The following is a 20,891-nucleotide window of genomic DNA, read 5'->3' as shown; positions in this document are numbered from 1 at the left end:
ACCTATTTTCTTGTCTTCTTCCTTCAGACTCCCCTCCGTCAGCCACCTTCCACACTGCCATCAACATTTGTAATCCTGATAGTTCTTCTCTTAACATCACTCAGTGGCCCCCTGCCACCTGGAAGATAAAGTCCAAACCCTTTAGCAGAACAAGGAAAGTTCTTCACCTTATGCCCCCAGGCTACCTCCCAAGCCTAAAGTGGCCTTCTTCAAAATGAGATCAATGGAATATCATTTCCATGATTATGAAGATAAATGTGGGTTCTATGGTCAAATATAATGGGAAAAGGCAAGTTCAACCTGTTTTGTTTCTTCGGGGATTGTCAGAGTTGAGAATTTAAGGGTGACTCTCCATGACTCCCAGGACTTAGTCCTGGCTCTCTTCTCTTGCTCACCTACACTCATATCCTGGGTGACCTCACCCAGTCTCCTAGCCTTAAGTACTGCATATATGCTGACAACTACTCAATTTGAATCGCTGGCTCACACCTCTGCTCCGAACGCCAGACAGCCTATTCCCAACTCTCGCAAGATATCTGAGCAACATCTGAAACTTGACCTTATTTCAATCTCCTCCCTCAGTCTTGCCACCCCACTTAACAGCAACTTCCTCCCATAAGTTAATCAGGTCAAAAACCTTAATGTCATTCTTGATTCCTCTATTTCTCCCACGCCCATATTTTATTCATTGGCAAATCCCATCAGCTCTACATTCAAACTATTTCCAGAATTCAATCACTTCTCATAGCCCACTCTGCACCTGGGTTCAGGCCACCATCATCCTTCACCTGAATTCTCTGAAGAGCCTCCTAACCAGCGTGCTTGCTTCTGCCCTTCCCCGATGCATCTAATCCCAACCCAACACCTAGGTGGAGTGTCTCATGGACTTCAAGAGGTCACCATACCCCTTTCCTGAAACCCTGCAGCTGCTTCCCCTTTTACTCAGAAAGGAAGCCAGAGTCCTATGACCCCAAACCCTAAATACTACTCCTGCATGACTTTCTCCCCACATCTCACATCTTCTGCCCTCCCTCCCTGGGCTGTGGCCACACCGGCCCCCAGGCTCTGTAAACCCTGGGCACTCACAGCTCCCTCTCCTCTGATTGCTCTTTAGCCAGAGATACACCCACCTCCCACCTCTCTCCTTCTCTTTTTCCGGGTCCCTCCCCAAACATAACATCTGGAAAGAACTTCCTTGACCTCCCTTTCAAAATCCCAACACTCCCCTCCCCCACACCTCCAATATTCTTTCCCACTTTATTTTTTCCTCTGTAAGAGTTAATACTCTTCTCTAAAATACTATATGCTTCAATTTCTCATTTTATTGGTTGCCTGTCTGTCACACCAGGTAGAATGTAAGCTCCATGAAGACAGGCACTTTGAAATTTGCTGGTCACTGTTGTGTCTCCAGTGCCTACAACAATGCCTGGAACATAGTAGATATTTAAAATATATTCATTAAATGAAGGGATGAATAAGTAATAATGAATTAATAGAAAAGAGTAAACAGCATTTCCCCAAATTATTCTACCTATTCTAATTGTAATTCTAACACAGATCTCTTTTTCATGGGGCATTCCTTATGAACAAGCATCTGCACCCTGTCTGTCTCCTGGTCTGCTCAAGAGGCCATGGCTTTGTCTGCTTGGCTTTTTCTCTCCCCCACTCTTGATAAGGGTTCTTCCTTTGGCAGTTCTTGAGGTCCACTAATGCAGATTATGGAGAATGGACCTATCCTACCATGGTAGGTATTTATATATAAAAGATGAAAAACATTTCATTATTCATTCCTTAAAGTAGAGTCTTTCACTGAATCCACTTCATTTAGTAAAATATCATTCACTAAATGCCAGGTGCCAGGCATGTGTTCGGCCCCTAAGAGCTAAAATGACTAATATAGCCTGGTATTTGACCTCTGGGGAGAGAGGCATAGAATAAACTACTTGTAGAATTAGAGTAAGTATGAAAACAGATATATGACCAGATGTTATGGAGATTCAGAGGAATGCTTCACTGCCTACAAAGGCCAAGGAATGCTTTCCAAAGGAGGTGGCCTTTGGGCTACATGTTAAAAGTAGGAACTTTCTGTGAGGGTCATTCCAAGCAGAGAGAAAGGCAGCGCAAAGGCATGGAGGTGTGAGAAGAAACTAATAGCCGCTTACATCAGTCAGAGGGAAGTGAAGACGGTTCTGGGAGAGGAGACAGGGATGGTAGTCAAGGCCTAGGCTAAAGAAAGGCCTTGTAGGCCCTGCTCAAGAGTTTGCCTCAAGGGCAGCTAAAACTTTTCTTTGTTCAGACACTCTACAGAGGAGTGAATTCCTCAAGGGGAGCAAGAACTGTAGGACAGGCGAGGGACTGAGGTGGCTGGTGCACATGGGTCCCTAGTGCCCACTCTTCATACTCGGCGAGCTGGGTCACCACATACACATATATAGGACAGGCTCATGTTGCACTGGTATGGGTGGCACATGAGTCTGTTGTGCCTGCTAATGGACGAAGTCTTACTGGATACTCAGTCAGTATGTTACTTCTCCTGATCACGCTGCCACCCTCTCTCCTGCAGCTGAAGTCACACGCCATGTTTCTAGTAATGCTCAGAGTATAAGTAGGAGAGGAAGACACCAGTGAGGTTCTGGCTGCATCCCTGCCTGTGAAGCCCTGCCTGATTCCCACCCCCCCCCCCCCCGCCATGTTCTAATTACATCACCTTCCGAAAATCATGCGTGCTGCACATAGGAAATAGCTACCATATGCCAGACGTGGAGACAACAACTGGTCCAGTACTGAGTCCTAACTCTTTAGCCATGCCTCTGCTAACATAGCACTTAAAAGCCCTTGGGGTTGTAGAATTTCACGAGTCAGCTTCCCATTCTTCTTCTTTGTGTATAAGTCTGTCTTATGCTTCTTGGAAATCAGAAAGCATGTTTTAGGCATCGGTGAGTCTATCAGGGACTGCCCATGATGTCTGGCACACAGTGGGTGTTCAATAAGCATTTGCAGAATTGCAAGTAATTGTGCAAGGGTGGTCAATCAAAAGTAGCCATTGCGAACGGGCTTCACTAAAACTGTTCAATGGCCCACGCGAGCCTCACACCTGAGCTGACTGTCACTCCAAAAGGGAGCACTGAATCCAAAGGAAATTAAGATTCCCAGACTTCCAATAGAGGGCAGCACATTTATAACATCTAGACATAATCTAATGCCTAATCACTGGTCTGTGATAGTAGGAAATGTGCCCCAGCCCGATAGACAGAAGGAAAACTGCAAAGAAAGCATTTATGGTTATAAACAATTTTTCTTTATTCCTCATCTGGGTCCTGAGGCCTGTGATTTGGCTCCAATTTTTCATTTGTGGCTGTTTGTTTCAGATAATAAAACTGTTCCTTTAAAATAATGGAGACTATATTGAACCTAAAAATAACTATCAAAAGACCAAAGTCCCTGAGTGGGAGCAATTATTGCAAAAGGACTGGCCAAGCTCAAAACAGCTGTGAAGGGATCCTGGCCCAGGCTGATCTGGAGTCAACGTGAGCAGGTTGACAAAGCAAAGTAGACAAAATTTTAAAACACAGAATACACACACACACACACACACACACACACACACACACACACACATACACAGCAATGGCAAACACCCCGCCCTATGCACGTCACTCTTACTTGATCATTATTGATCACTAACTCCTTGCAGTATCGTTAGGACACATCACAGAATAGATAGAAAATGAGCAGTCGGCATGTGAAGGAAAACAACACCAACCGAGAAGCAGAAGGAGGAGCTACTTGTGAATTTCCGAAAGAAATAGCGCCAGGGTCCAATTTTGCTGTTAGATACAAGAAGACCCAGTAAGGAAGCAAATGAGAAGTAAGCCAAACTGATGTGGCTTCATTTCAATACTGTGTGTGTTTGTTCGCAGATGCATTCAGAGAAAAAAAAAGTGACAGAATCATTCAATAAGCTCCAAAGGCAATAGTCACCAGGAGCCTGCAGCAATTTTAGAATTGCCTTCCTCCACAAGATCTGGGCCTAACTGGCTCGAAAACACAACCAATATTAATTTTTCAAGAGACCTGTATGTAAAGACAACGCGCTTAGAAAGTACAGCGGCTATTGGCATGCGTCGTCCCCTTCTTAAATGAATGTTTCAATATCTATGTTGTTTAAGGGATGCATTCCAACAGTAATCACCTGATCAGTTCTTTTTAATAACAGATTTTCTCATCATTCATTTATTTAATAAACATTTATTGACTACCTACTATGTACCAGCCGCTCTACTAAATGATACCAGAAAAAAAAAAGTGTTTCTTTCTGTCCTCAAAGAGCTCGGGATCTGGTGGAAGAGGTTCAAGGAAAGAGATATGAAAGATTAAGCCAGGTAAGTATTGTGACACAGGAACACAGAGGCTTGGCACTGAGTCCAGCTGGTGGGTAAGGGCTGGGATCAGAAAGGCTTTCTGGAGAAATCTAAAGAGGGGTAGTAAGGGAGGTATCCCTCAACCAGTTGACCTTGCTAGGACCTGTGGAGAAAATAAGAGACTTATTATCATCTGTTTATTGAAAGCAAAACCAGAAACTAATATTGATCAAGAGCTTACTCTATGCCAGGCATTAAGTATTTAGATTATTAGATCTTGTTGAGGAGACATTATTAATATATATGGAACAATAGGCTATCAACATAGGACTGTGGTAGGAAGAGTAATGGCACCCAAAAACATGTCCACGTTCTTACTGCTGGAATTTGTGAATATATTACATTGGCACAGTATGGTCACATGCAAAAGGGGTTTGCCGATGAAATTAAGGTTACTGACTTTTCAGACAGGGATATGGATTAGCCCAGATTATCCAGGTGGGCTCAATATAATCAGATCACATGGGCCCTTAAAAAGGGACCAGCAAAGCAGAAAAGGAGGACAGAGCAATGCAGTGTGAGAAAGGACTCCCCCAGGTGTTGCTGGCTTTGAAGGTGGAGGAGGGAGGCCACAGACCAAGTGAGTTGGGTGGCCTCTAGCAGCTGAGAATAATTCCCCAGCCTGCAGCCAGCAAGGAAGTGGGACCTCAGTCCTACAACCACATGGAACTCTAGTCTGCCAACATAATGAATGAGCCTAGAAGCAGATTATCCCCCAGAGGCTGCCAACCCCTGGATTTCAGCCTCACAAAACAGGCGAGAACCCAACAGAGCCCCCTAGACTTCTGACCTACGGATCTATAAGATAATAGATATGTATTGTTTAAAGTCACTAAATTTGTGGCAATTCATTATGACAGCACTAGAAAACTGATACAGTGGCAAGATCTGATTGACAAAGTAAAAGGAATGGGAAAATATTACCGCACCTGCGATGTACGTGGAGCTTCTCAAATATCATCCCCTTTAATCCTCATAAACATGCAAAGTTAGTGTTAGTCTCCCCATTTCACAGATGACAAACTGAAGCACAGAGATTTTTAAATAACTAAAGTCAGAGTTAATAAATAGTAGAATTAGGATTTGAGCCCGGGTCTGCCAGCTACCAACAATCCCGTTCTTTCCACTCTGCCGTGTGGCTCCCAGGTAATTATTCTTCATATGTGTATGTGCTGGGTCAGAAGCACTTCTCTGTGCATTAACTTAATTGAACCCCACAATGGTCTGTGAGGCAGACAGGACAGGAATGATTTACCCCCTTTTCCAGATGATGACACCCAATGTCCACAGAAATTGCGAGCTGCCTGTGGGAGCTCACAGGTGAGAACACAGACCTTCCAACCGCCAGCTCCACCCTCTTTGCTTCACCACTTCAGTGGCACAGAGATTATATGAATTACACTCTCCTCAAAAGTGACCTCAGACTGGTCACTTTGCCTTGATGACTTGGCCACAAGTGGCAGGAGTGGGTCACTGTGAGGAGAGACAGTGCTGTGGTGGCCTGGGTGATAAGTCAGCATTCTAAGTAAAACAAACCTGCAACTACATTGCTAGAGCTATATAAGCATTCTTTGCTCCAGTTGTGATGATAATTATTTTTAAAAATGCCATAATAGGACTTTAGTGCAGAGAGTTATGTCTTCAATGTCCTCCACAACTGTGCTAGGGACCAGCAATGATGCTCCAAATGTCTCATTTTTACTCAATTATTTAATATATGTGTTTCTAGAGTCATTTTGCACCCCCCTGTGCTTTAAAAAAAAATCTTGTTTTTGAGAAGGCTCCAAAGAAATCTGCTTTCTCTGTAGCAGAATCCAGTTACTCGAAGGTCTTTCTGGAATGCCTCTACGGGCCAGGCAGGGTGCTAGGCACCAGCAATGCTGATCCCTGCCCTAATGGACCTTACATTCTGTCAGGAAGACAGACATTTAGCAAGTTAGCAAATGAATAAAAGAATCATATAAAGATACAGTGAAGGCAATAAATAGGACCAAAATAGATGGGAGGTACCTATTTTAAGAGTACATAGGGGCAGAGGCTCTAGCCACAAGGATTAGAAGCCTAGAGCAATAGGGCTTCTGCACATAGCAGTAATCTCTGCCGACCGTGCCCTGAGAGGGGTAGATTCTAAAACAATGGACAGATCCCCCATAGAGAGCCTGGTGTTACAGGAAGCCAGGGATAGAAGGTTTAAGTAATTCATTTCCTACAAAATATATCTGATCTGCTTCTCTTTCCTTATCATGTGAAGTTGGGCTGTTAATTGACCTCTCTGGGCCTCAGTTTCTTCAAAGGATTGTATCAATGCTTGTAAATCACTGAATAGCGTCCAACACACAGAAAGTGCTCAAAAAATAAATAGCTCCTGGTACATAGTTATTGCTTGATAAATACTGGCTGTCTTGAGGGTGTGTCAGCCTGAAAAGTGAAAAAAAGGGAACTATTCCCCACACTAGGTCCACAGTGAACATATATGTATACATCTCTCACTATCTTTGTCACCTTCATAAAAGGATGCATATAGGTTGAACTGTGTCCCCAAAACACAATATGTGGAAGTCCTAACCCCAGCACCTCAGCATGTGAATCTTATTTGGAAATAGGGTCAGGGTAGATATAATAAGTTAAAACTGTAGCAGAGTAGGTCCCTAATCCAATATGACTGGGGTCTTTATAAAAATTAGGAAATTTGGACACATAGACATGCAAATAAGGCAGACAATATGAAGACATTGGGAGAAGACAGCCATCAACAAGCCTAGGAAAGAAGCATGGAACAGATCCTCCCTACAGACCTCAGAAGGAATAAGTCCCACCAACTACTTGATCTCACAGTTCTAGCCTCCAGAACTGCAAAAACAATAAATTTCACCCATTTTATGGTACTTTATTAAGGAAGCCCTAGCAAACAAATACGTATTCCTTAAGGGTAAGAAGTATATATTGTCACTTAGGAATAAACGTCGCCAAGGAGGTGAGAGACTTGTACTCTGAAAACTATAAAACACCAGTGAAAGAAATTGAGGATGACCCAAATAAATGGAGAAATATTCTACACTCAAGAACCAATACTGTTAAAATGTCCATATTACCCAAAGCAACCTACAGATTTAATGCAATCCCTGTCAAAATACCAACAGCATTTTTCAAAGAATTAGAACAAATAATCCTAAAATTTGTATGGAACCACAAAAGACCCCCAATAGACAAAGTAATCTCGAGAAAGAAGAACAAAGGTGGAGGTATCATGATCCTAGATTTTTGTAGATCACTGCAAAGCTACAGTAATCAAAACAGTATGTTACTGACACAAAAAGGACACATAGATCAATGGAACAGAATAGAGCCCAGAAACAAACCCACACGTATATGATCAATTAATCTATGACAAAGGAAGCAAGATTATACAATAGGGAAAAAAACAGTCTCTTCAACAAATGGCACTGGGAAAACTGGACAGCAACATGCAAAAGAATGAAACGGGGCCACTTTCTTACATAATACACAAAAATAAACTCAAAATGGATTAAAGACCTAAATATGGGACATGAAACCATACAGCCCCTAGAAAAAAACATAGGCAGTAATTTCTTTGATGTTAGCCACAGAAACATTTTTCTAGATATGTTCCCTCAGGCAAGGGAAACAAAAGCAAAATTAAACTACTGGGACTACACCAAAATAAAAGGCTTTTGTGCAGTGAAGGAAACTATCAATAAAGCAAAAAGGCAGCCTACTGAATGGGAGAAGATATTTGTAAATGACATATCCAATAAGGGGTTAGTATCCAAAATATATAAAGAACTTATAAAACTCAACACCAAAAGCAATCTAATTTAAAAATGGGCAAAGGACATAAATAGACATTTTCCCAAAGAAGACATACATACAGATGGCCAACAGACACACAAAAAGATGCTCAACATCACTAATCATCAGGGAAATGCAAATTAAAACTACAATGAGATATCACCTCACCTCATACTGTTAGAATAGCTAAAATAAAAAAGACAAGAAATAACTGTTCTTGGTGAGGATGTAAAGAAAAAGAGGGGCGCCTGGGTGGCGCAGTCGGTTAAGCGTCCGACTTCAGCCAGGTCGCGATCTCGCGGTCCGTGAGTTCGAGCCCCGCGTCGGGCTCTGGGCTGATGGCTCAGAGCCTGGAGCCTGTTTCCGATTCTGTGTCTCCCTCTCTCTCTGCCCCTCGCCCGTTCATGCTCTGTCTCTCTCTGTCCCAAAAATAAATAAACGTTGAAAAAAAAAAAATTTAAAAAAAAAAAAAGAAAAAGAAACCCTTGTGCACTGTTGGTAGAAATACAGATTGGTACAGCCACTGTGGAAAACTGTGGAGTTTCCTCAAAAAATTCAAAATACAATTACCATATGATGTAGTAATTCCATTACTGGGTATCTACCTCCCCTAAAAAAATGAAAACACTAATTTGAAAATATATATGAAACCCTATGTGTATTGCAGCATTATCTACCATTGCCAAAGTACGGAAGCAACTCAAGTGTCCACCCATTATATATACACACATATATATAGAATAGAATATTACTCCACCATTAAAAATAATGAGATCTTGCCATTTGCAGCAACGTGGATAGACCTAGAGGGCATAAGACTAGGTGAAATCAGTCACTCAGAGAAAAACAAATACTATATGATTTCACTCATATATGAAACTTGAGAAACGAAACAAATGAACAAAGAAGAAAGAGACAAAAACCAGACTCTTAAAAACAGAGAACAAACGGTTGGTTACCAGAAGGCAGGTGGGTGGGAGGATGGGTGACACAGATAAAAGAGGATTAAGATTACACATATGGTGATGAGCACCAAGTAATATATAGACTTGTTGAGTCGCTATATTGTACACTCGAAACTAATATAAGACTGTATGTTAATTATACTTCAATTTTTAAAAAAGTCAAAAGCAATAAAATGGGGGGAGGGGAATACATATTGTTGAATTCTGAGTCCCCAGCAGCTGAGGGCCTGGCAGATACTAGGCGCTCAATAAACATGTATTAAGTGAAGGAATAAATGAATAAATATCTAAGTAAATAAATAGACACTTATGGCTCATATTCTCAGCAAGATATGCCAGAGGAGACATATTTAAGGCCAATATCCAGGCCACTGTTAAGAAGACGTGGCTGACACCCATATGTGGGGATCTACCACATATGAAAGTCACTAGTCAAGAGGCAGACGAGTGTTGGACACTGTGGCGAAGAGGAAATTCTTGGAAGCCCTAACCTGTTAGGAGAACACGGACATACAAAGAAGGTCTGTGGCCTGCATCTGTGAGGTCTGTGCCTGAGAGCAGGCACCCTCGTCACAACGGGCTAGGGTGAGGCACCAACCAGGCCCTGGTGAGGGAAGCTGGCAAGAATAAGCATCATCCCCCCAGGTGTAGAGTGAAGAGCCAACAGGGTATGCAAAGGCAATCTCAGAATGAGGGAACATTCCAGAAGCCCAGGTCCACAGTCTGAGAGGCCCAGGGGGATGTGGGCTCCCACCTGGGAAATGAGGTGACAGTTCAGCCTGACACGAAGGGGTTCTCAATTCTGAGCCCACCCTCTCTGGGGAGGACTAACGTGAGGCCTCTTCAGAGGAGGAGTGGAGATGCGTGCAGAGGAGCCCAGGGCATCTAGCTGAGAGTGCTCTGGGGTCAGCAGAGCCAGAAGGATGAGAACGAGGTTCAACACGGGGCAGTTGGAGAAACAAGAGTTAAGGTGATAATTCTACAGAGCAAAAGAAGAAGGGAGAAAAAAGGATTTTTGTAATTGAACTATTCTAATTGACTGCTGACTCTACACTGTTCAGATTCACCAGGTAATTGCTCAATTCCCCATTTCATTTCGTCTGTGTAGCCGTAGCTGCAGCCGTTAGTTGGAGGGGGGAGGGCGGGTTTAAGAACTGATTAGGGGAAATCACTCCTTGCAGGCCTTAGGTTATTCTTGTTAAAAATGATGCCAGGAAAATCATAATTAAAATGGGAACATGGTGAATAACAAGTGCCCCTTTCCTTGAATGTGAAATAAATTTTAACAGCTACCTTAGCTAAAGAACCCAACACATTCGACCTTCCAATAAGGGTAAGCAGAGTTTTCTATCAGAGTGAAATAGAAACTATAAATCAAACGTTTCATATCTAAAGTCCAAGCTGGCTCCAGTGAGTAAAATTCCACTCTCCAATAGTCTTACATCCCCCTCCCCACACACACACCCCAACGGCTGGCTATCAGACTTCCTTGACTCTGGAACTATATGGATACTGTTTCTTCATCTTAAATCTGTGAAACTACCTTCAAAAGCTATAGTCTTGACTACTTGTGACATACTATCCAAGATAAAGAAGCTGGTCAATAATAAATGTGCCTGTGTGCGAGATTCTATCAAGTGCATATGGCTGAGATGGAATCATCCAGAGGGAGGAGAGTGGGAGAGAGGTAATGGGGAGGGGGGGTGGGGGTGGGGTTGAAGAAAGATTCCAGAAAAGGAGGCAGCAGCAAGAAGCACAGAGTTTGCTAGAATGCATTGTAGAGAAGGGTTTTTGTTGATAATCTAATTCTCCTGCTTCAAGTACAATGAAAATTTTCCTTCCCTGAGCCTACATTTTCCCTGGTATCCTCAAACTCAGTAAGGGATCCAAGAGCATCCTACGCTGAGGGAGAGTTTACATCTCAAAGGAGACAAGCTGCCCATAGAAACTTCAGGTAGCTTTTCTAGGATGCTGTTTGCTAACCAGAGGAGTGCTCAGAGCTGTGTGGCTGACCAATACCTTAGTAATGTTGAAAATACAAGTGGGGCACCTGGGTGGTTCAGCTGGTTAAGCAACTCACTCTTGATTTCAGCTCAGGGCATGATCTCATGGTTTTGAGATCGAACCCCATGTCAGGCTCCACACTGAGTGTAGAGCCTGCTTAAGATTCTCTCTCTCTCTCTCTCTCTCTCTCTCTCTCTCTCTCTCTCTCTCTCTCAGAAAGAAAAGAAAAGAAAAGAAAAGAAAAGAAAAGAAAAGAAAAGAAAAGAAAAAATACAAGTGAATCATCCCTCAGCTGTGTGGTTCAGGGCCAGATGAAATATGTTCCTATGGTCACAGTCACACTTTGCAAACTCTTCAGAGGCTCTCACAGCTCTCCAGTGACTCTTTGATCATCTTAATGGGCTTCACAGTAAGAGTCCGAGGTCCTGATGCAGCTGCTGAGGGGAGCCAGATCTCAAGGGAACTTTTTCAGCCTTTCCAAGAGGCAGTGGAACCTTCTGCTGACCCAGCCCAGCTCCTTCAATGAGACAAGGTCTGGGTCCCAGGATACCTCAGTGCCCTTCCCCTCCCTTACATCCCCACACCCCCACCTCCTTCACCAGGTACCTCATCTCAGGCTAAGAGAAATCTCAAAATCATAGCAGTGAAGGATTTGAAAGCCCAGTGCCCGTTCCAATTACTAAAGCTTACCTCCTTTCTCTGCAGCCATCCTTCCAGCACCTTCCCTGCCCCCATGCTGGGCTGTCTTCAGTCCAAGCTCAGAGAGGTCTCTTAGAAGCAACCCTGGATGGGAATGCAAGCTGGTGAAGCCACTCTGGAAAACAGTATGGAGGTTCCTCAAAAAACTAAAACTAGAACTACCCTACGACCCAGCAATTGCACTACTAGGCATTTATCCATGGGATACAGGCATGCTGTTTCAAAGGGACACATGCACCCCCATGTTTATAGCAGCACTATCAACAATGGTCAAAGTATGGAAAGAGCCCAAATGTCCATCGGTGGATGAATGGATAAAGACATGTGTATACACACACACACACACACACACACACACACACACACACACACACAATGGAGTATTCCTCAGCAATCAAAAAGAATGAAATCTTGCCATTTGCAACTACATGGATGGAACTGGAAGGTATTATGCGAAGTGAAATTAGTCACAGAAAGACAAAAATCACATGACTTCACTCATATGAGGACTTTAAGAGACAAAACAGATGAACATAAGGGAAGGGAAACAAAAATAATATAAAAACAGGGAGGGGGACAAAAGAGAAGAGACTCATAAATATGGAGAACAAACTGAGGGTTACTAAAGGAGGTGTGGGGGGATGGCTAAGGGGCACTAAGGAATCTACTCCTGAAATCATTGTTGCACTATATGCTAACTAATTTGGATATAAATTTAAAAAAATAAAAAAATAAAACAAGTTAAAAAAAAAAAGAAAGAACCCTGGAAACTTAAGGGGTAGCCAACACACTTCCACCCTCATCCAGGTGAGACCTGCAGTGTACCTCTGGCCAACCACAGACCAGGGCTTCTTGCAGCTGCCTCCAGCCTTCCCATCTCCGGATGCTCTTGTCAGGTGCTTCACACCCCTGGATCCCATTAGAATCGCCTGGGAAGTCCTTGTAAAGAAAAATGCCAACACCCAGGCCCTGCCCTCAGAGATTTTGATTTGATTGGTCTGGAGTGAGGTCCAGCCTGGCAGCCATGCATTTCAAGAGCTCCCCAAGTGACTCTAAGCAGCAGCCAGGGTGGGCTACCAGGTGCCCCTCCAAGTCCTCTGGGTCACTCTTTGCAAGGATAGATGACTGCTCTCAGGGACTTCTGACAAAGGTGGTCTAGCCGATTCCTTGCTGCCCTGTATAAAACCTCAGAGGGTAAACAAACCCAGAATCTGCAGGTCATAGAGGTTATCTTCAACACGTGACCTACAATATACCCCATTTATTTATTCAGAGTGAACAAACATTTGCTGAGTGCCTGCCACACACCAGACAGGGGCACTGCTGGGAACGAAGGCGTGAGCATAAGCATCAGTTTCGGACCATGTGTTACCCTCTCCTCTGCCCCTTCGTATCCAGAAGCCGAGCCTTCTGTGATGAATTCCTGCTTCCTCTCAACTATGTTGACACATCAACATCGACACATCTACTTCTAAATCTTACAGTTCGTGCTCGTCAATCAAGAGCTAATCTCCAACACACTCCTGAGGTTCCACGAAACTGGAAGGTGAGAAAACACCCACAGAGAGTATGAACACACCTCACGCTCCCTTAGCGACTTCATCTCCTGATTAAATTTCTAATATATTAGGGGCGCCTCGGTGGCCCAGTTGGTTAAGTGTCCAACTTTGGCTCAGGTCATGATCTCACAGTTTGTGAGTTTGAGCCCTGTGTGGGGCTCTGTGCTGACAGTTCGGAGCCTGGAGCCTGCTTCAGAAGATTCTGTGTCTCCCTCTCTCTCTGCTCCTCCCTCGCTCATGCTCAGTCCCTGTCTCAAAAATAAATAAAGCGTTAAGTTTCTAATGTATTAGCCTAAGGATCTAACCAATGGTAAATATTCAAGAAGCCCCAATAAAAGACTGGGCTCTTCTCTCTCCTCCACCCTTTAAAGGGCTAAAGGTTTACCATGCTGTCAGGAAAAGCACAATCATGAAACTCCCCAACCAGATTTCATAATTCTTGTGTATGCTTGCAACCTGAGGGAAAGGAAAGAAAATCCTGCTGCTGTAAACACACTCCTACCAGAGCCTAAAAGACGGAAGATCTAGGACCACAAGCGCAAATGGCCCTCATTGATCACGAGTCCCTCCGCCTCTGTGCTTCCGCTCTGCCTCCTGCGTGCTTTCACCATTGTTTCCTATTTCAGTAGGTCTGCCTGTCTTCCCCCCCAGACCACAGCTGATCCACGACCTGTGACTTATTTTCTGCTGTACCCCCACCCTCCAAAAGAGACTGCATCTGGTAATAATTCACACGTATTGAGCTCTCACTATGTGCCTGCCACTGCCTTTCATGCTTTTCATATATTACTTAATCTTCACCTCTGTGAGTTGAATACTTTCTCAACGGAGTACAGAGTTTTAAGCAACTTGCTCACATTTGTGCAGGACCCAGGAGTCAGAATTCTGATTCAAACCCAGGCCATCTACCTACTGATCCAACTCTTAGTCATTACTATACTATACTGGGTCTTAGACCACAAACAAACAAACAAACAAACAAAAACAAAACAAAAAACAAACAAAACCCCCCCCAAAACAAACAAAAAACAAAGAAAAAAACCCATACAGTTGTTTCCAAGGTTTTTATTCAGTAGGAGGCAGCTGTAGTAATTATTAGACACATGACCTTGAGAAAATTACTAAGCCTCTCTAAGCCTCAGTGTCCTCTTCTAGAAAATGAGAGTAACGCTGAGCTCATGCAGTTACATGATGATGAAATTAGATAATGCATATAAAGTGCTTAGCACAGTGCCAGGCATTCAGTAAATACTTTAAAGCTAGACGTGGCTGCTGCTATGGGTATGTGGCTTTCCATCATTAGGAGCATCTTGGGCTATTCCACAAGTGGAGTGGCACTGCCTCTCTACACCAGCAGTGGACAGTAGCCACTAATCTTTTTATAACTTTATTGAGATGTAAGTCACATCCTATACCATTCACCCATTTAAAGTATACCATTCCGTTGTTTTTAGTATATTCACAGGACTGTACGACCATGAGCACAATCAATTTTAAGACCAATTCTCTTTTAGAATCAACTTAGAACCAAATTTAGAATCAATTCTGGGGGGGGGGGTTCATCTCCCAAAATGAAGCTCTGTAACCATTAGTAGTCACTCGCCATTTCTCCCAAACTCTCCCCTCCACCATCCCCTGGCAGCCAATCTATTTTCTCTATATTATTCGACATTTCATGTAAATGGACTCATGCAATATGTGGTCCTTTATGACTGACTTACTTCACTTAGTACAATGTTTTTGAGGTCCCCGCAGCCTCAGCGTGTATCAATACTTCAAATAATATTCCACTATGGGGGTAGACCCCATCGTATTTATCCCTTCACTAATTGATGGGTATTGGGGTGGCTGCTACTTCTTGCTATTATCAATAACGCTGCTAGGAACATGAGTGTACAAGTTTTTGTACAAGTTTCATTTATCTTGGGTATATACTTTCATTTATACTTGGGTATATACAGTCAAATTGCTGGGTCATATGGTAACTCTATATTTAACCTTTAGAGGAACTGCCAGACCATTTTCCAAAGTGAATAGTCACTCATCTTGCACTTGCCTTGAGGTGACTGGGAACAAAATCCCGCAACCTCATGAAGCCTCGATTTCCTCATCAGCAAAGTGAGGGCATTGTCTACCAGAGGAGATATTGTAAGTACAGTGCCGTCTACTGACTGACACTCGTCAGGTGCTTAATAACCGGTAAGTACTCTGTTGCCCCTGGCAAATGGTTCCCTGCCTGTCCCTCCCTATTTTGGATTCAAACTGGAATGCCCATAACCATGGAAGTCTTGAGTGCAGCCTAATGAAGGTGTTAGGCGGAGAAAATCGAGTACAAAGTCATATTACCTTCGTAGATCATTCATCCCGCCTCTAACATAAAGAAAATAAAGAAATAAATAAAGGATCGACTCTCCACTCAAGTGTGTGTATGTTCTCTTTGCTTCTGTAAACTGGACTTTTGCCCAGAATGCACAACAAGTAAAGAAGAAATCAATAATCCAAGTTTTATATGCTAATGTAATTTGGTGAAAAATGTACTACAATGAGCTCGGTTAAAACAACATTCTCTTGATTGCCAAAATTTCTTACAGACTGCGTCTCCAGAAGGACCCACAAAAACAAGATTCAGCAAAACCGTTGTCCACGTGGGCCTAAGAAAAGCATTAGAAGTGTGAGTCCCAAGTCCCATCGTGCTGAAGGCCTGATTAGCATTTCTGTTTCCAGCAGAAAAACTGACAGTCCATCAGTCCCAAATAACAATAAGATAGCTCTGCAAAAAGAAACTATTCAGTTCTTAGGGGAGTTAGTATTTTTTCAGGGTAGAAAATATCCCTTGGGCAGATTCACTTCACTGCAGAAGCTGGTTTCAGAGTTACTCTGCAAAACCTGAGGGGGAGAAGGAAAAAAAAAAAAAAAGCAAAGCAGAAAAAGTTGTGTGTGCAATATTTCACATTGTGAGGAATATTTTTGCTTTGGGGACAATAGGCAGGACATTTGGAGAGACCTCTCCTAGCATATGGGAAAATAGAAGGAATTGTATCATTAGCCGCAAAGATAGTTAATAGGACAGACTTGAAGATTCAATGCAAGGGGGGCTGCCCCATTAATTGGTGGCTCCACGTGGGTGTGGAGGTCACACACAGGCTGAAGCCATTGTCCCAGGCTTGCTTCTGTGGCTTCCAGCTTCTGTGTCCCTCTGCAGTAATGCTAATTATGGGCTGAGAAAAATTAATCTTTTCTTTTTCTGAAGACATTAATCAAACCTACCAAAGAAGTACAAAGAAAAAACCCTTTCAGCTGGGGATTGCAATGAAAGATTTAAGAGAAAAAACTATGTAGGATTTGCTTACTATTAACCATGTGAAGGTTAAGAGGAAACATGACAATTAAGTCAGTAGAAGCTACCTGGGATGTTCTTTATGTGCCTTACACACACACACACACACACACACACACACACACACACACACACACACACACACAAAACATGTTAATTGAGTATCTGAGCACTCAGTTGTCACTGAGTAAAAATATGTGTCAGGTAAATACAGTGGCAGTTCCCGCACGTGGTATTACTGTTTTGAGACTGAATTCTATAGGGAGCAGGTGTGCCATAGAGCCCATCAGTTACTAAAGGACTAACTGATCTCATTAGGAGTCGATGCCTGAGAGGCTGAAACACTACCTCTGTGGGTGGTGAGGGGTGGGGTGGAACATCCGATCTTAGGGCCAGAGAATAAGTACAGTGGCCTTATTGAATGAAATTGAGGCATGGTGGTGGGGGGAGGGGTGGGTTTTTCTCCCCTGAAATATTGCAGCTCTGAATCAAGAGAAAACTTCAGTCTCTAAATCTAAAATATTCTAGGGGCCCCTGGGTGGCTCAATCAGCTAAGCATCTGACTCTTGGTTTCGGCTCAGGTCATGACCTCAAACTCAGTTCCTGAGTTTGAACCCCACATCAGGCTCTGCACTGACGGCATGGAGCCTGTTTGGGATTTCTCTCTGCCCCTCCCCAGATTGCTCGCGCTCTCTCTCTCTCTCTCTCTCTCAAAAAGTAAATAAACATTTTTTTTTAAATCTTAGTAAAATACATCTAAAATATTCTCTGTGCTCTCTGGGGCTTTGTTTAGGTTGTTCCTTCTGCCCTACCCCACGCTAGCCTACACATCCTATGGTCTTTGCACAAACACCGCTTCCTGTAGCCTGAGTTTCCCAGCTCCTCAAAGCTGAGTTTTGTGACACCACCATGTACTTATCCAGCACCCTATAATCATGTCCTCATAGAAACTCTTTACTTCTTTATCTCCCCTGCTAGATTGTATGTTCCTAGAAGAAACAGAAGAGGCACATCTTATTCTTGGGGTACCCTCAGGGTCAACACAACATGTATTTAAGGGGCTTAATACCTGTACTAACTTCACTGAAGTCTCTAGCTGAGGGGGAAAAACAGAGCATCTGAACCCAGGAGTGGAATAAACCCTGAAATAGCCCACATACAAGGTAAACCAGGTCAAGTACTAGGGGTTGGAGGGGTTCTAGAGGGATGGTTATAGAGAAAAACATCTCAAGGATGAGATTTTTCCCCTTGCCAATTAATGTCTGTTGGAGCTTCCTTTTAAGAACCTGTGGCTCCTTAAAGAATGGATTCAAACTTAAGTGACCATCAACTTATTATAGACTACTATATGCAGATGGTATATACAAACTTAATTGTAGCCACAAATGAAAAACCAGTAATAGATATGCAAAGAATAAGGAGAAAGGAATCTGAGTATATCACTAAAGAAAACCAGCAAACCATGAAAGAGAGCAAGAGAAGGTTCAGAGAAAAACTATAGAAACAACCACAAAACAAGTAAAAAAAAGGCAATAAATACATATCTATCAACATTTACTTTTAATGTAAGTGGACTAAATGCTCCAGTCAAAAGACACAGGGTGATAGAGTGGATAAAAAATCAAGACCCATCTATATGCTGCCTACAAGAGACTTATTTCAGACCTAAAGACACCAGCCGATTGAAAGTGAGGGGATGGAGAAACATTTATCACGCAAATGGATGTCAAAAGAGAGCTGGAGTAGCAATGCTTATATCAGACAAAATAGACTTTAAAACAAAGACTGTAACAAGAGACAAAGACATATACTATATAATAGTAAAGGGGACAATCCAACAAGAAGACCTAACAATTGTAAATATTTATGCACCCAACATGAGTCCAACCAAATACATAAAACAGTTAATAACAAACATAAAGGAACTAATCAATAGTAACACAATAATAGTAGGGAATTTTAATACCCCACTTACATCAATGGACAGATTATCCAAACAAAATTAATAAGGAAAGAGTGGCTTTGTGCTTTTTTAAAATTTTTTTAATGTTTATTTATTTTTGAGACAGAGAGAGACAGAGCATGAGCGGGGGAGGGGCAGAGCGAGAGGGAGACACAGAATCCGAAGCAGGCCCCAGGCTCCATGCTGTCAGCACAGAGTCCGATGCAGGGCTCGAACACACAGACCGTGAGATCATGACCTGAGCCTAAGTCGGAAGCTCAACCAACTGAGCCACCCAGGCGCCCCAGGAAAGAGTGGCTTTGAATGGCACACTGGACCATAGACTTAACAGATACAGTCAGAACATTCCATCCTAAAACAGCAGAATATGGATTCTTTTCGAGTGCACATGAAACATTCTCTACAATAGATCACATTTTAGGCCACAAAGCAAGTGTCAACAAATTCAAAAAGATCAAAGTCACATCATACATCTTTTCTGACCATAATGATGTGAAACTACAAATCAACCACAAGAAAAAACACAGAAAGAGCACAAATTTGTGAAGGCTAAATAACATGCTACTAAACAATGACTGGGTCAACCAAGAAATCAAGGAAGAAATAAAAAATTACATAGAAACAAATGAAAATGAAAACACAATGGTCCAAAATCCTTGGGATGCAGCAAAAGTGATTCTAAGAGGGAAGTTTATAGCAATATAGGCTTACTTCAAAAGCAAGAAAAATCTCAAATAAACAACCTAACCCTACACCTAAAGGAGCCAGAAAAAGAACAACAACAACAAACCCAAACCAGCAGAAGGAAGGAAAGAATTAATAAAGATTAATGCAGAAATAGATTATATAGAAACTAAAAAAAATAATAGAACAGATCAATGAAATCAGGAGGTGGTTCTTTGAAAAAAATCAACAAAATTGATAACCCTCTAGCCAGCCTCATCAAGAAAAAAAGAGAAGGAGTGCCTGGGTAGCTCAACCAGTTAGGTGTCTGACTTCAGCTCAGGTCATGATCTCATGCGTTGTGGGTTCAAGCCCCACATCAGGCTTTCTGCCATCAGCACAGAGCCTGCTTTGCTTTGGATCCTCTGTTTCCCTCTCTCTCTCTCTCTCTCAGTCCTTCCCCTGCTCACACACATGCTCTCCCACTCCCTCTCAAAAATAAATAAACATTGAAAAAGATTTTTTTAAAAGAAAAAAGAGAAAGGACTAAAGTAAATAAAGTCACAAATGAGAGAGGAGAAATAACAACAAACACCACAGAAATACAAACAACTGTCAGAGAATATTATGAAAAATTATATGCCAACAAATTAGACAAACTAGAAGAAATGGATAGATTCCCAGAAAAATACAACCTACCAAAACTGAAGCAAGAAGAAATAGAAAATTTGAACAGACTGATTACTAGCAAGGAAAGTGAAAAACTCCCACCAAACAAAAGTCCAGGACCAGATGGCTTCACAGGGCCATCCTACCAAACGTTTCACAGGACAATCCTACCAAACGTTTAAAGGAGAGCTAATACCTATTCTTCTCAAACTTTTCAAAAAAAAATAGAAGAGTAAGGAAAACTTCTAAACACATTCTTTGAGGCCAGTATTACCCTGATACCAAAACCAGGTAAAGACGCCATGAGAAAAGAGAACTACAGGCCAGTATCTCTGATGAATATAGATGCAAAAACCCTCAACCAAATATTGGCAAACCAAATCCAACATTACATTAAAAAAACAATTCACCACAACCAAGTGAAGTTTATTCCTGGGATGCAAGGATGGTACATTATTCACAAATCAATCCACATGATACATCACATCAATAAGAAAAAGGATAAAAACCATATGATCATTTCAGTAGATGCAGAAAAAGCATTTGACAAAGTACAACATCCATTCATGATAAAAACCCTCAGTAAAGTAGGTTTAGAGGGAACATACCTCAACATATGAAAAACCCACAGCAAACATGATCCTCAATGGGGAAAATTTGAGAGCTTTTCCCTTAAGGTCAGGAACAAGATGCCCACTCACCACTTTTATTCAACATAGCACTGGAAGTCCTAGCCACAGCAATCAGACAACAACAAAAAAATAAAAGGCATCCAAATTGGTAAGGAAGAAGTAAAACTCA

Source organism: Puma concolor, chromosome E4 (assembly GCF_028749965.1).
Source record: "Puma concolor isolate L17-30 chromosome E4, mPumCon1.1.hap2, whole genome shotgun sequence".
NCBI lineage: Eukaryota > Metazoa > Chordata > Mammalia > Carnivora > Felidae > Puma > Puma concolor.
This window is presented reverse-complemented; position numbering follows the sequence as displayed.